This window comes from Alligator mississippiensis, chromosome 12 (genome assembly GCF_030867095.1).
Source record: "Alligator mississippiensis isolate rAllMis1 chromosome 12, rAllMis1, whole genome shotgun sequence".
Classification (NCBI taxonomy): domain Eukaryota; kingdom Metazoa; phylum Chordata; order Crocodylia; family Alligatoridae; genus Alligator; species Alligator mississippiensis.
The window spans coordinates 34,272,347-34,283,678 of NC_081835.1; positions in this window are offsets into that span (position 1 = coordinate 34,272,347).

Sequence of the window (11,332 nt, forward strand, 5' to 3'; positions counted from 1 at the left end):
TGCATTTGTCTAATCTTCTTTTGAACCTGGTTAACTTTTCACCCTCTCCAATATTTTGTAGCAGTGGATTACACAAGTTAATTACATTCTGTATGTGTAGGCTGCTATGGGCAGAGTCTGGGCAGATCACAGCAGGGTATGTTTCGTCAAGTTAGTTGATTTGACAAGTTTTTTTTTTTGTTGCTGGCTGTGGCCAAGGACCCACTGTTCAGGGCCCTTGCCTCTGCTGCACCCAGGCTAGTGGATAATACCCAGAGGCCACCTCAACCTTGTTAGTGATGCAAAACAAACAAAAGAAGTGAAACAAATAAGTTGGCACTTAGCTGTTTTCCAGTGGTTCTTCCAGGCTTCACCCCCTGGCTGCCTCTTATTTTTCAGAGGCTTTGCAGAGCCTGCAGGCTTGTACAATAAAGCAAATGATCGAGCAAGCAAACAAACAAGCTTCCTTGCTGTAGGACTCGCTATGTCCCAGGACCTGGTTCCCCAGCCTCCTGTGAGTTCTCCCAGGTCTGTGGTGGGTGTGCAGAGGTGCTTCTGGGGTGTGGGGCTGTTCACCCCCCCCCCCCCCAACCCCTAGTAACAGGGCAGGGCCTTGTTACAGTATGGAATAAGAACTTCCTTTGGTTTGTTTCTAATTTCCAGGGGCGTGCGAAGCAAGCCCTATTCAATTCAGATATGGCCTGAATCAGGGACAGTGATTTCATTAATTGATCTAGATTACTGCCCCTGATTTGATTTGGCCAAATTTGAATGTGAAGATTTGATGCTGATTTGGAGAATCAGCAATTCGGACATAAACACAGGTTTAAAAGTTTTTTCTACATGTCTCAAGGTACCAGTGTGGCTTGTGAATGCTGTGATGGTGGGGTGGATGCTGCATCCCACAGGAGTGCTGGGGGGCTCTCCACGTACTTGGTGGGGAACCAAGAAGTGGAGGTCCACCGGGGAGTGTGCTGCCCCTCCCACACCTCCCGGACTTGGTAGTTGGCCGCAGGGGGACCCTGGGTGCTCCTCCCCCCCACCCCACAGACCCAGGAGGCATCAGTTGCTGAGGCCCCACCCCTGTATCCTTCCTGGCAGACTTGGAAGTGGACCAGAAGTGCTTCTGGTCCACTTCTGGGTCTGCTGCTGAGCACGCTGGGGAGAACGCCCCCTCCCCCCACGCTTCTGTAGGACACGCCATGCACCCCAGTATCGCAGCATTCTTGTGATTTAATTCAGATTCAGAGATTCAGCCACTGAATCGGGCCGAATCTCTGCCAAATAGAATTGCAGACCAAAGCTTCATACAGCCCTACTAATTTCATTCTATGGCCCTTTTGCCCTAACATGAAAATCCTTATCTGATTTAATCTCTCTTTATATGGAAACTCTCCATATCCCTGATCTGTTATCCTTCTTTATTGAGAAAGAAAGGTAGTTAGTCATATTAGGAGAGTCCCTGAGTAACCACAGAGTGAGCAAACAAGGGCAGCAGTTTTCAAGTAGTTCACTGGTCAGTTCACAGGTCAGTTTGCCCCACAACTCTTTGCAGGGGGAATGTTTAAGCTTGGTGAAAAGAAGCAAGGATAAAGGAACCTTTTGGGGCCAAGGACCTGTAAATAAGTGAGTTTGCTAGGGAAAGCGTGCTTGGAAGGAGGGCAGTAACAGAGAGGAGGAAGATTTAAGAGACACAGGGAAATGGCTGGAGGATGTTACAGTGTCAGAGCCACTACCTCTGCCTGCAGCTGTGAAGTGTCTGTTCAGGCAGGACTGCTAACCATCAAGGCTTTCACCCAGGTCTGGTTTTGATGCTGTGGAGACTGCAGCTTGCAGATTCCTTCCAGTGATGGCCAGGTTGGGGGAGTGCCTGTGATGCGAGAGGTGCCTCCTGGTGGAGTCCCTCAGGAAGCAGGCAAGAGAGAGAGAGGAGGATATGGTGAGGCTCTGATGCACCCTCTGCCATGAGGAGTTAATCAATTCAATGCTAGAGGTAACCTTCAGGATTGTGGAGGAAGAACTGCCAAAGGCAGTGTTAGATAAGGGAGAGAACATGGACTTGGAAGAAGATGGAAGCTGGAAGTTTGTGATCTCTGGCCACAAGCAGAAATTTTCATATCCACCTGCAGCAGTTTTCCTGGAGAACAGATATGGAGCACTAGCACCAGAGGAGAAAGAGCATGTTCCATTGGTGGAGGAGGACAAGCCAAGCCTCCCCAAGATGGGAAGGATCAAAACCACCACCATTAAAAAGAAGCGAAGGGTGGTGGTGGTTGGAAACTCCCTTCTGTGGGGAACAGAGCCATCCATCTTCCGGCCTGACCTATTGACTTAGGATTTCTGCTTTTTGCCTAGAGCCCGGATCTGAGATGTCACAGAGGGATTACTGAGACTTGTCTAGTCATCTGACTACTACCCCAGGTGGCTCACTTATGTGGGCACCAATCATATTGCCAGGGGAGACCCTGATCAGATCAAGTATAACTACAGGGCTCTGGATGCAAGGGTGAAGGGGACAGGGGCTCAGGTGGAATTCTTTTTGATTCTTCCAGTCAGGGAAAGGGTCCAGGCAGGAGTGGGCACATCCTGCAGATCAATGCATGATCTGCTTAGGTGGTGTTGCCAGCACGGCTTTGGCTTCTTTGATTATGGGATGCTGTTCCAAGAGGAAGGATTCCTAGGGAGACAGGATCCAACTGACAGAGGAAAAAGCATCTTCACACACAAGCTCACTAACCTAGTGAAGAGGACTTTAGACTAGGTTCGCTGGAGGATGAAAACCAAAGCTCATCCCCCAGTGAGTGGTGAAGTGGGTGACTTGGAGAAAGTGCAAGCAGGAGTGGACAACAGGGGAGGCATTCGCATTCTTCCTGAGAAATCAGGGCAATTGGATAGTTAACTTACATCAGCATTTTTCAATCCATGGGTCATGACCCTGAAGTGGGTCACAAGAATATATGAAAGGATAATGAACAAACTTTAAAAATGAAGCATATTTTGCATATGCTTTTGAAAAAATAGATGCAGCTTCTGCTTCACCATTTGTTAATGTTGTGCATACTAATAAACAGGGATTAAGGGGGGGGGGGGGGCGGGGGTTGCCTCAGAAAAAATGCAGATTTTCTCCTTCAAAGAAGAGTTCCAGCATGCAAGTGGATGTTTGATGCTGGGGGGAGTGGAAGGAGGGCAATCAGGTAGGAAGCAACAAGTGTATGTGTAAATGCACACATGCACGTGGCAGCCAGGAAGTGTGAAGAACAGCTCTAACAGCTCTCTGCAGGTAGGTCTATGGGGCAAGGGGGGCATAGATGATGCTACAGATGCATTGGCGGTGTGGGGGGCACAGGTGACAGGTGGGAAGGGTATGTCTCCCCCCCCCATATATGCGTGCCTACAGTGAGGGCTTCAGCCTGGCCAGACCAGCAGGGGCAGGAGCTGAATCTGCAGTCCAGCAGGCAGGACCCAGTGTGGGAAGGCTGCTGCTGTGAAACTCATTGCTACTGCTGCCCCAACTCCCCCCACGCCACCAACATACTGATGAGTAGTGGATGGGGGGGGGGAAGTGCTTCCCTCACCACCTCCTGCCACTAGCTGCTCACGTGCCAAGCCATGACTCTTTACTGCCGCCATGGCCCAGACACCTCCACCACTCCCATCAGGCAGTGGCTGTACCTCGGAGGGGAGGTAGAATGGCAGGCAGTGAAGATGGCCTGAGGGGAGAGGCAGTGATGGTAGCTGGGTCATGGGGTAGAGTTGTTGCCCTGTGGGGTCAGGCCAACTCTCAGGATCTCAATATTGCAGTTAGACAAGAGGGTGTGACACAATTGCACATATACAAACACAAATCAATTAGGTGCGCGCACACACACACACACACACACACACACTACCAACTCATACACATACAAATCCAAACTAGCCTAGGCACATGCATACCTATCACCAATTCAAGCACATACACTGTGCATCACCTCAAAAATTAGATAAAACAATTGTCCATACCTGCACACTCAGTACACATACACAGATCACTAATTTGTATATCATGCACACAATCTCTCTCTCACACACACACACACACACACACACACACACACACACACACAGAGGCAAATTCCTAACATGGATGGCACAGTGTATATGTGTGTGCTTGGGGTACCTGGGTGGAGGTGAAGGTGAGAGAAAGAGTTAAAGTGTAGGGAGTGAAATTTGCCAGAACCAGGATTAGAGAGAAGCTGGCTGAAGAACTGAGGCTTGGGGTTACTTAAGGTCAAGTGGCCCCGGGGTTACTCGAGGTCACTGGTGCGAGGGGAAAAAGCCTGGTGGTAAGGAGGAGACAGCCAGGAAAGAGAGAGAGACAGAAACCTGGAAGCTTGGGGCTGGAAACTGAGGCAGACAGCTGAGATATTTGGGGGGGGGGGCGTGCAGATAAGTGGTGGCAAGAAGGAAACAGTCAGGAAACAGAGAAACCCAACTTGGGGTTCCAAAATAACAGGTTTATTAAATGGACAACACGCTACACAGCCCCATGCAGTTATTGGTTCACACACACACACACACACACACACACACACACACACACACACACACACACACACACACACACACAATGGCAGCAGGAAAAAAAAAAACTCAGTGGAAGGGTTGGCATCTAGGTAGGGAAGAAAAACAGAGTCCAAGTCCTTGGTTGAAGAGGGGGTGGGGGTGATAGCTACCTATCCAGGCTGGAAAGGGGTCTTTGTCCAGCAGGTGTGGTCCGGAGGGGGGTTGCCAGCAGAGCCTCTGGGTGGATTGGTGGTGTGGTCCAGATGGAGAGGGTGTCCCAAGGAGTCAGTCTTCACTACCCCTTTTTATGGGGCAGACTACCTATGATCTCCTATGGGGTGGGCATGTCCAGGCAATGTCGGTCCTGTTCCAGAGGGTTCCAGGTGTTTTTACTGAGCATGTGCAGCCTTGACACAATGGTGGGTTGCCTCATTTTTTGTTTCTTGAATGCTGAGGGTGGTTCGAAAGTCAGAAATGGTGGAGGAAGGGGAGGGAATGAATTAAAAAAAAAAGAAAAACCGGGGGGTTTGCTACATATTCATGGCCTGGTATATGAGTGGCTGGCAGTGGGAGGAGGTGGGACCAGCATGCCCACTCTCCCTATCCTTTACTTCTTGTGCTGCTGGCATCACAGCTGGCACAGATCTCAGCAGTGGCAGCAGCAACGAGTCTTACTTCCCACTCCATCCATGTTGGGTCCTGCCTGCTGGGTCATAGAGGAAGCTCCTGCTTGTGCTGGTCTGGCCAGGCTGCAACCCAATGCCTGGGGTGGATGCACAAATCGGGGGGGGGGGGGGGGAATGTGCCTCACTATTCCCCACACACACACCCCTGCCCTTTACCCTCCCTGCCTCACACAGTGGAGGACTGGGGGGGAGTGGTCAGGTGTGAGGGGTACCAGCAGGGCTAGGAGGTGTCAGGGCTGTGGATTGGTGGTGAGGGGAACAGAAAGGGCCAGGGGGCTGTTTTCTACTTAAACTATTTACTGGGTCAGGACTGGCCATCAATGTTCACAGCTGGGTCCTGGCACAAAAAAAGGTTGAGAACCACTGTCTTAGATGCCTGTACATGAATTCATGGAGCCTGGAAAACAAGCTGGAAGAATTGGAAGTCTTTGCACAGCCATGGAACTATGACTTGATTGGAATAACAGAGACTTGGTGGGATAGCATGACTGGAGCACTGTCATGAGTAGCCATAAATTGTTCAGGAAAGACAGAAAGAGAAGAAGAGGAGGAGAGGTTGCACTTTATATAAAAGAGCCATATGATTGGTCAGAGCTCTAGTAAAAAACTGGCCTATTGGAAGTCTCTGGGTTAAGGTCAAATGGGAGATTACCAAGGGTGATGTTATGGTGGGTATCTGCTTTAGAGCACCAGACCAGGAGGAAGTGGTAGATGAGGCTTTCTTCAAACAGCTAGCAGAAGTTTCCTGATCATAGGCCCTGGTTCAGATGAGGGACTTCAATCACCCTGATATCTGCTGGGAGGACAATACAGCAGGGCACAGGCAATCCAAGAAGTTTTCTCAATTGCTAAAATAATCATGGAGCAGATCCTCAAGAAATCAATTTTTAAGCACTTGGAGGAGAACATGATTAGGAATAGTCTGCATAGATTCACTAAGGGGAAGTTATGCCTGATCAACCTGATTGCTTTCTATGATGAGGTGATTGGCTCTGTGGATGCAGGGGGACAGTGGTTGTGGTATACCTTGATTTTAGCAAGGCTTTTGATATGGTCTCCCACAATATTCTCGCAGGCACGCCAAGGAAGTATGGGTTGGATGAATGGACTGTAAGATGGATAGAAAACTTGCTGGATCATTGGGCTCTGAGGGTAATAGTCAATATCTCAAAGTCTAGTTGGCATCCAGTGGAGTGCCCCAGGGGTCAGTTTTGGGGCCAGTTTTTTTTTAAATATATTCATCAATTATCTGGAGGATGGCAAAGAGTTCACCGTCCACAAGTTTGCAGATGACACGAAACTGGGGGGGAGTAGTGGATACACTAGAGGGTAGTGTTAGAATTCATAGAGACCTCAACCAATTGGAGGATTGGACCAAAGGAAAACTCATGAGATTCAATAAGGACAAAAGCAAGGTCTTGCACTTAGGATGGAAAAGTCCCAGGCAGTATTACAGGCTGGGGACTAACTGGATAAGCAGCAGCTCTGTAGAAAAGGACCTGGGGGTTACAGTGAACAATATGCTGAATATGAGCCAACAGTTTGCCTTTGTTACAAAGAAGGGTAATGGAATACTGGGCTGCATTGGTAGGAGTGTTGTCAGAAGATCAAGGGAAGCGATTATTCCCCTATAGTCAACACTGATGAGGCCACATCTGGAGTACTGCATTCTTGTTTGGGCCCCCCGCTACAGAAAGGATGTGGACAAATTGGAGAGGGTCCAGTGGGTGGGAGTAGAAATAGGGGGCTGGGGTACATGACTTCTGAGGAGAGGCTGAGGGAACTGAGTTTATATAGTCTAGAGAAAAGAAAATTGAGAGGGGATTTAGTAGCAGCCTTCAACAGTATTGCCAATATCACCATGTCAAAAATCAAGAGACAAACTCTTAAAAATCAAGAGATTTGGTATGTAAATCACAAGATGCTATTTTGGAAGAATAAACTAATAGATAGATGGATGGATATCTCTCTCTCTCTCTAATATATATGGTTTATAAATATCGGTAGTCACTTATTTAACTTCTAATAGGTCAGAGATTTATACAAAAACTATAGTACCACAACTGATAATGTTTGAGGGGAAAAAAATCCTACCTGCTTGCATGATTGCGATGACATCTGCTGGACTGTTGCACATTTAGCACTTTGTAGACACAGACACACAGACACAGGAAGTGTTCAGCAGGTAAGTCAGTGATGGGGAGAGGGAAGGGGCAGAGTGGGCAGATTGAGGCCCCCACAGTGAGGGCGGGACTGGGGCAGAGACTGGGGTGAATGGAGCCCCAGGGCCAAGGCAGGCTGTGTGACAGAGCCACAGAAGGCTTATCCAGAGACACAGGTGTGGGGCCATGTTGCTCCCTGCCACTGTTCACACCCCTGGACAGAGTCATGGGGGGCGTGTGCCTCCCCCCAGATTTGTGTGCAGGACAGAGGCGGGGTGCCTGCTGCAGGATGGGGCTCTGTTCCCTGCTGCCTTTGCCCCATGAGCCGCATGATGTCATGTTGTGCATAGGCAGAGAGGCACAAAAAAATTGGGGGGCTGAGCATGTGTGAGCATGCACGCACCAATGCCCCCTCCCCCCGTGGGAAAGTTTGCAGGGGAAGGGGCAGGGGAAAGGGCCATGGCTGGGAGGGACTGGGGCTGAGCAGGGACTGGGACAGAGCGGAACCAAGCTGTGTCTGGGATTGGGGCCAGGGCCAGGGCCTGTTGTGCCCATACAGCCACCCCTTCCCCTATGCCCTGGGTCATTGCCCCATGCTGGCACCCCACACACCAATGAATCTGCCACAACCCTCAAACCTACATTGGCCCTGATCCCACACCACCTGGAGTGGCCCAGACCCAGGAGCCAGAGCAGGCCCAGCACTGGGCCAGATGAGATGGATCCCCCAGAACCCCTGTACCCTCCCTGCCCTGCTCCGATTCATCCCCAGAAAGAGCCCAGTGCAACCCAAGCCCCAGCCTCCAGCAGCAGTGGCAGCCTGCCCTGCCCCACACAGATCCGTGGGCACACCCCCCCCTCAATGCCTCCTGGGGTGCACATAGCAGCAGGAGCTGAACCCCCAGTCCTGTGCCTCTCTGGCTATGCAGTGCCTGCTCCTCCCCTGGCCCTAGCCCCAACCCCAGCCCCAGTCCCACTCCCTCCCCACCCCTGCTGCAGCCACTGGAAGCCCTCAGCTTGGAGGCCTTGTGGCCCTACCACTGCCCCACATTGGAGGGGGGATAAGCCCCATTAGTCCCCCGCTTCTGCCACATATTATATTGTACCTCCTGCTGCTGGGTGAGCAAGGGGCATGCAATATGGCTAGTGTACAGCTCCTGGGGCAAAGGCAGTAGGGTGCAGCCCATAGTGGGCAGCCTGCCTTTGCCCCATGCACAGATCAGGGTGGGGGGGTTACATGCCCCCACAGGCCTCCCCCAGGGGTGCACACAGTGGTGGGGAGCTGCACCCTACCCCCCACAGATCTCTTGCATGACTTAACCTGACCTTGGTGCCCCATTCACCCCAGCCCCTGTCCCTGCCCCTGCCCCACTCTCTCTCTCAACATGAAGGCCTCGATTAGCACCCCCACCCCTTCCCTCTCCCCCTGCCCCTTCCCTTCCACAGAATTACTGGTTGGAGGCTGCTCTACATGATCCAGAAGAAAAAATCCTGAGATTTGAGTGTTCGGTCATGAGATCATGAGTCGGATTCAATTTTACTTAGAAACCATGACTATGAAGATAATGTCATGAGAGCTGGCATTACTGCTTCAGCTACCTAAAAAGTAGTTGGAGCAGTTCCAAAGAAGATAGAGCTAGACTGTTCTCAGTGGTAGTAGATGAGAAAACAAGGAGATATTGTCTCCAATTGTAGCAAAGGAAGTTTAGGTTAGATATTAGGAAAAACTTTCTCAGTAGAAGGGTAATTAAACAGGGATCTGGATTATCTGTCTGCCATGGAAAAATGCAGTAAAACCTGGATTTTCTCCTCAAGAGGAGAAAAAATGCCATAAAGGTGGGTTTCCCCTTACAGGGTGGCAGAGTTCCTGCTTACAAGGGCCTAGGGAGAGTGGAAGGAGGGTGATCAGGCAAGGGCACCATGTGCATGTTCACACATACAAATGCACATGTCTACTGGGCAGCCTGGAGAGCAGCTCTCTGCAGGTAAGATTGGGTAGGGGGTATTGAGGCCCCCATAGTGAGGGAGGGAGTTGGGCAGGGCTGGGGTTGCTGGCCAGCTGGGGCGGTGCATGGGTCTTGAGGCCTGAGGCCATGTGTGACTGCAAAACCCAGGCAAGGAGTGGGACATAGCTGTGGGTGGCTGGTCCAGGGGGTGGCAGGGGGCCTGGCTCCCCACCACTGCATGTACTACCAGGCAGAATGAGGGACACATGCCACCCAGATTTGTGCATGGGGCAGGGGTGGGTGTGGGCTTCTCACTGTGGGTTTGGGGCTGCCCTGCTGCCCTCCCCCCCAGGGCTTCCATGGCGCAGTGGGCAGGACCCAGAACAGTAGGGCAGAGCAGGACAGGGAAGATCAGTGCCAGGTCTGGGAGCCCTGTGTTATTCTGGTGAAATGCCCCTTGCCCACCCATCTGCAGCAGGGGTGGTGGCAGAGTTGTTGCCCTTGCTGCTGCTGGGTGGGCAGGTGCCACCTTACCATGGCAATATGGAGCTCCCAGTGGCAGTGTGAGTCTCCCCACCCCACTCTGCCGTACCATATCAGATTTTGCCTGCTGGGCCATGAAAGCCCGCAGAAGGAAGGCAACAGAATAAGGAGTCCAAGTACACAACGGACAGCCTGTACTGCCCCCCTCCCCCCCGCCCCCACCATGGGCTTTGCTCTGGCTGTGCCATATGTTGGGGAGGGGAATCTTGGATCCATTTTCCACTCCACTGCAGCAGCTGCTTCCTCCCACAGGTGGTAACCAGGGCTTGGGCACCACCTATAGGGGCAGGGGGCTGCAGACCTGAGTCCCTGACCCCATAACCCTGGCATCTGGGGTCCCCATCTGGCAGGGCTGGGGGGAGTAGAGGGCTGTGGATGGGGAGTGAGGGACACCAGCAGGGCCAAGGGGCTGTGAGTGGGGAGGGAGGGGGATTGTTAGGGTTGGGGGGGGCTGTGGCTTGGGAATGAGGGGCAATGGCATGGGCAGGGTATCAGCATATCAAGGCTGCTCAGCATCACAAATAAGTGGGGAGGGATAGCAGCAGCTGGACCCACATCTAGGTGAGCAAAGTGGGCAGGGGAGCTCTGATTTTCCATTATAAAAATACCAGAACCAAACGCCCAAATTTATAAGTATTTAGAATGTATTTTATTATAGTGATTGAGGCACTGGTAGGCTTCCAAACTGGTTTAAGATTATAAATATATCAATAAAACATTGTGTTCAACTGATACCTATATGTATAGTGGCATTTAATTTTAATTGCAGAAAAATGCAGATTTTGGGGGGTTTTAATTAGGGAATTTGTGATTTTTAAACAAAAACCAGGATCCCTGGAAAACACTGGAGATTACCCAAAGAGATTGTGGAATCTCCATCCTTGGAGGTTTTTGAGACCAGGCTAAACAAAGCCTTGGCTGGAATGATCTAGTTGAGGACGGTCCTGCTTTGAGCAAGGGGTTGGACTAGATGATCTCCTAAGCAACCTTCCAACCCTAACTTTCCATGATTCTATGACATTATGCTGGAGTCAGACGGAAGGCAGAGACATCTCTGATTTAGTTGTTCTATAAAGGTGCAAAATACGTACTCATCTTTCTCTATGCCTCTTCTACCTCTACTATATACATTTTGAGGTGGTTGGACCAGAAGTGCACACAGTATTCAAGGGGTGGGATTTCCCAAGAAATCATTGATTTAGAAAGTTACATAATGACATTTTGTTTTATTTTCAGTTCTTTTCTTAATAATTCTTAACATTCTATGTGTCTTTCAGACTACTGCTGGACACTGGGTGATGTTTAAAAAAACATTCACAATAATTATAAGGTCTCTTTTCTGAGTAGCAACAGCTGACAGCTAATGTATGATGAGGAATATAAAGGAATATACCCATCATAATGTATGTGCATCCAGAGCTATTTTTCCCCGTGCGTATCATTTTTCACATATCAACACTGAACTTCATCT